Here is a 5,913-nt window from a genome sequence, read left to right on the forward strand (position 1 = left end):
TGTAGTGCAGAAAATATGGCATCAGGAACCGCCGATTGTAGTGGGGTAGCATGTATATGAGAAATTGAAAGCAAAGACTGTGTTTCATAACACGAAGCAGTACGGAGTACCGCGAAATCCTCAGAAGTACCAATGCGAAGTAAACAGTTGAAATACACGGGTTGCACAGTTATCCAGACATCAACCTGTGCGGGGCCATATGCAGATATGGACGAGGAAGGAGAAAGAAGACGCGAGGCAGCGTCATTATTTGCCAGAGCTCCAGGCAAAGGTGGATCAAATACTGTAATACAAGAGAAATCTACAAATGATCCCCTAAATGAACAATTAAGGAAATATGAAAAACTAAAAAAACAAGAAAGCGCCAAATGGTGGGAGGTAACATCACTACAAGATTTTGTAGATAAAGAAATGGTACCAAGAGGTCTCAGAATCTACATTACACCATCCCATGAATCACTGAACCCCAAAATGTTGGAGGAATGGTCACAAAACTCCGCAAGCAGCTCAAAAAATATGTTGTGCATATTAATCAAATATGCCTGGGAGGATCGAGAGGTTATCTTACAACAACTGAAAGAATTGGATGATGTATTTCTGAAAAGTACAGAACAGGAGACAATAAAGAAATTTAAAGAAGAGCTGAAAGGCAGATTAAAATAACACGAAGAAGATATTAAATATCGCAAACAAAGAAAATTACATCGTGAATATGACAGTGGACGCATCCTGACGTATAGTCCGAAATATGATTACCTATACAATCAACAGGATGCTAAAACCAGTGCACAAAATCCTACCAACATGGAAAGTGACCAAACAGGAGTGATAAGGACAAGTGGTTCGGACACTGATACATCACAACTATACTCAAGCACAATTTCTATAGTTGATATTACTAAGAAACCGGCAAATTTTTTACAGGAATTCCGCGTCCTAAGAACACGACGCAAAAAAGAAATGGAAATGCAATATCAACCGCCTCCCAAACAGATTTCAACACGGGGACGTCCAAGGGGAAGAGCAAGAGGCAGGGGAGATCGCGACAGAGACGACTCAAGCTCCAGCAGAGGAGAAGAAAAAAGCAGCAAAAAACCAATGGGAACCAAACGTGGGGGTTACAGAAAAAGAAAATAAAGATGGATGAACAAACGGTAAATAAAACTATAATAAGTCTATCATCAAGAACACTTAGTTTTGAAGAAAAACAAACCCTATGCTTGGGACTTACCTTCTGCCCAACTGAACTGTTCAATTATGCTGACACAAGGGTAGACGTTTTTAAATTCATTAGGAAACTTAAACTTTCTAAGTGGCACTCATTAGTGAAAAAGAAACCTGGCACAAATCCAGAAACAACCGAGAGTATTCCTGAACTCACAGTTGGGGACACAGACATGTTACAAACTGTTTTCTCCTTAGGTGGCATTTCATCAAGTATCGAACCTACCCAACGAGTAGTGGGAGTAAGAGAAACGCGCACAGACAGAGCTGCTAACACTCCTTTTAAGCCTAAATCTGTGTTTTTTTCCTACCCTTCCTCACGACTCAATTGATACCTTTCACGAGGTAGTGACTAAAGAACTTACCAAACTGAAACATACTCGCCCTAATGTGAGGAGAGGAGATATTAATCTAACTAAAAAAGAGATGGAATTTAGCTTTTCCTTAGCTGATGATAAAAATGTTATCCTGCAACCTTCAGACAAAAGAGGAAACATTGTGTTGTGGGGCAGAGACCTATACATAAATGAAGCACTACATCAACTTGATGGAGGACAGTTTTATTGCAAAAGTAACATGAATGACTATAACATGAGTATTATAGAAACAACTCACTGAATGGCAAAATGAGGGATTATTGTCTTGGCATGAATTTCGTTTCTTTAAAAAAGACTACCCCAAACTCCCAATTTTCTACCTTCTACCGAAGGTTCACAAGAACTCTAGAGAACCTCCGTTGAGACCCATTATCTCTTGCATTGGCAGCGTCAATGAGAATTTGTCGAAATATATTGATCACTTTCTCAGGGAATTTGTTAGCCAGTTGCCTTCCTATACTAAAGACACCACTGACTTTTTAAACAAACTTGAAAGTATCCAGTGGGCAGAGGGCCTCCTACTTATCACCATGGACGTGAGCGCCCTGTATACAATCAATGATCACACCCAAGGGTTGGAAGCCAGTTACCATTACCTGAAAAAGAGGGAAATAGGCTTTTGTGAACATACGAACATGATAATACATATGATGAAACTGTGTCTCAAAAACAATATTTTTATGTTCGATGGGGCAATCTATAAACAAACCTGTGGCGCGGCCATGGGTTCAGCCTTTGCGCCTAGTTTCACAAACCTTTTCATGGGTAAATGGGAAGAGGAGCTTAGAAATGAAGAGAGTTTAACTGAAGATTTCTCTAAAGTACAAACCTGGATCAGATACATCGATGATCTGTTTGTAGTGTGGCGGGGCACCAAAGAAGAAGCTAGAAACTTCATTGACAAACTGAACAGAAATGCTTATAACATCCAATTGACCTACATGATTAGTGAAAATCATGTAGAATTCCTGGATACAGAAATCAATATTATCAATGGGAAACTTAGGGGGCGTGGCTTGGGCGCCGATGGCGATGGTCGCCTGAGAGCTCGGCTCCGGGACTAAGCCCGAGATTATCCTGAAATTCGGAGGCTGCGGGGCACCCCAGACCCCGCATTCTGCTGAGCGTGCCGACGGCAACCTGCCCGGGGCCCTGGTGGAGTTTGGACGAGGGTTGCTCCGAAGAAATATCGAAGTTTGCGGAGTTGCGGAGTGCGACCCAACATGGCGCCCGGACTCCTTTGTCCCCTTGATCGAAACTACTGAGTTGAAGAGGAGTCGCGGGTGTCGACTGGCACCCAGCTTCGCCATCCTCGGTTGTTTTGGACATTGGACTTTACAGGATTGGACCTTTTGCAACGGATTTGCACTCGGTTGGACGGCCGGATGGGTGCCCGCGCACTGGAGGGCACCGGGAGCGGACGCCCTCTGATCCAAGCGGTGGCCCGCCTCGCGACTCCGCAACTAGCTACGTCTTCCTGGCCAGTCCAACTACATGGGAGGCGCGACACTCTGGCGCCACAGATCATCCGAGGGAGTTGGTGGCCCTCACCCCGGGGCTATTGTGGGTGAACGGGTCTGCCCGACTCGGCGACGGCTGTCTCCGCCCCCTCATCGGTGCCCTCGGACGCCGTGGCGGTGGCGTGAGCCGAAGCGGCGGAGTCTCCACAGGCACTGGAGAAGGAGATCGCCCATACCCGAATCGAGGACAAGCAGCCGGGAAGGTCGTGATCGACACCTGTACACGGAGACACCTCCTCCGGGACCCTCACGGAGTGCCCCTGGCAGCATGGGGAAACCTAAAGGAGCCAAGGGATCCACCCAGACCACCTCGGACTCTGAAGCCCAGGACAAGGAGGAGCATGGGGACCCGAAAAGTTCTGGTAGTGCGCCACTGCAGCAACAGTTCGACCGTGTCCTGCAGGCGATAGAGGCTACGAGGTCGGCCCTCCAACAGGACATTGCTCAGGTGGCGACGAGCCTGGGTCTCCTCAGGGCGGACCACGGCAAACTCTCAGACCGGGTCAAGGAGGTGGAGGGCACGGTGAAAACTTTGGAGCCGGCGCAACGAACCTTAGCTGCGACGATAAAGGACGCCTTATCCCGAATCGAGACCCTCGAACGGAGGGCGGAGGATGCGGAAGGCCGCAACCGGAGGAACAACATCCGAGTGGTGGGCCTGCCGGAAAAGATCGAGGATGGAGACATGGTGCGATACTTGGAGACCTGGCTCCGAGACACGGTGGTCCCGGAGGGTCTGTCCTCCTTCTACACTCTAGAACGGGCCCACAGAGTCCCAGCACGGCCCCCACAGCAGGGACGTACCCCGAGGCCGGTGGTGGCGCGGTTGCTGCATTTCAGGGACAGGGACTTGATCCTCAATGCCGCCAGGCACAATGGCCCGTTCCAAGTTGCGAACAGTCAGGTGAACATCTTCCCTGATTACACCTACGAGACGCAGCGCAAGCGGTTCTCCTTCCTAGCGGTTAAGCGCGAACTCAGGAGCGAGGGCATTCAATATTCACTCCTATATCCTGCAAGGCTGCGCATCATTGTCGACGACAAAACCCAGTTCTTCGACACCCCGGAGGAGGTCTGTGACTGGCTCGAACTGTACCGGACGGGGAAAGATGGGTTTGGCTCCTCGTCCCAACAGGCAGATGAGCCGGAACAAAGGAGGCGATCCAAGAGGGTCAGGAATCGCCGCAGCCGCACCGGAGGGCCCTCGACTGCGGAGACATCATCGGAAAGGAGGGGAGTGTTGGAAGTACTGTCGGAACTGTCGGGAGCAAGAGACGAAACCATCGAGGAGGAAGAAAACCCGGGTGCTCAGGGGGCACCGTCGGACTCGGAGGATTCAGTGGCAGATAGTACCCATACACCGGTGATCACACCGAAATCGGTGGAGGACCTTCTAGATGGACAAGGGTAAAGGGGTATACTGCCTTGTTTTGGGTGGGGGCCCGGCAGGGGGGAGGCGGTTGCCGTCCTTTATTGCTGACAACGAGGGAGTGAGGGTTGGGGGGCCTCTGCTTTTGCCCCGGAAGGTTTGACACTGGTTGGGGCTTGTTATAGTCCTGGTGGCCTGGGCGACGAGGGCCCACTGCCTCCGCCAGCCCGCACCTGGCCCATAAGGCCTTCCTACGGTGGCGACCGTAGGACTAGTGGGGGTTCTGGGGTTGATGTACGACGAGGTTTGGATGGGATCTAGATGGTGCAGTTTGGGTCCTGTTCTGGGGTGGGTGGGGGGGGGGCTTTGTTGGTTCTTGGGTGGTTTGGTTTTGGTTGGGGAAAATGGCCGCCATCAGCGCTGGGAGGATTGATGCTTTTTCTTTGTGGGGACCCGGATGGGGGGACTGTGCAAGAACAATCTGGGACAATGGCTGATGTTGCTAACTTGAAATGTGTTACTTGGAACGTGAGGGGGCTTCACACTATGTCCAGGCGCCACAAGGTCCATGCTTATTTAGTGCGTAGGGGAGTGCAAATGGCGCTGCTGCAGGAAACGCATCTGAACAAGGCGGAAGGGGCGGCGCTTCAGCGTAGATGGCGGGGGCAGGTCTTTTCCACGTTGTACTCTGCTTATGCCAGGGGGGCGCTAATATGGATCAGGGCAGGGGTGCCCTTCCAGGTCACGAGGACAGTGTTGGACCCAGAGGGGCGTTTCGTGGCCATCTCAGGCACTCTAGGAGGGAGGGACCTGAACGTTTGCTGTGTGTACGCTCCTAATGTAGACCAGACTGCCTTCCTTTCCAGGTTATCGGGCTCGTTGGCCCATTTTTTCGCCGGGCCCCTCCCGTTGGGGGGAGACTTCAACTCTGTAGTGGATGTGGACATAGACCGCTCGCATCCCCCGCTCCCCGACTCCCCGGTCCGTCGCACGGCTAAGGGTCGTCAGGATTGGCAGACCCGCTGGGGTTTGACGGACATTTGGAGGGCGCATCACCCCGCATCTAGGGATTATTCATATTTCTCGAGCCTCCATGAGTTGCATGTCAGGCTAGATGGTTTTCTTGGTTCGCCCGAACTGGTTTCGGCAGCGGTCCGATCAGAGTACTTATCGAGGACCATCTCGGACCATAACCCCCTCCTGCTGGACATTCGCTGGTTTCCTGGGACGCCGGCGGTACCCACCTGGAAGATGCGACCCGAGATCCTCGAGGACAGTGTCTTCAAGGCGGACCTGGGGGGGAGAATATTGGATTATTTTGCGTCCAACGGCGGCTCCGCGAGTACTAGGGCGTTCGAATGGGACGCTTTTAAGGTAGTGGTGAGGGGCTACTGTATCTCTAAGAAGGTGGGCATGAGGCGCG

General features: G+C 51.0%; 1 pseudogene; it reads left to right on the top strand.

The window, feature by feature from the left end:
- The first annotated feature begins 207 nt into the window (after nt 1–207).
- On the top strand, nt 208–1,137 carry LOC147692822 (uncharacterized; annotated as a pseudogene).
- Nucleotides 1,138–5,913: the final 4,776 nt, after the last annotated feature.

This window comes from Lissotriton vulgaris, chromosome 9 (assembly GCF_964263255.1).
Source record: "Lissotriton vulgaris chromosome 9, aLisVul1.2, whole genome shotgun sequence".
NCBI classification, from domain to species: Eukaryota; Metazoa; Chordata; class Amphibia; order Caudata; family Salamandridae; genus Lissotriton; species Lissotriton vulgaris.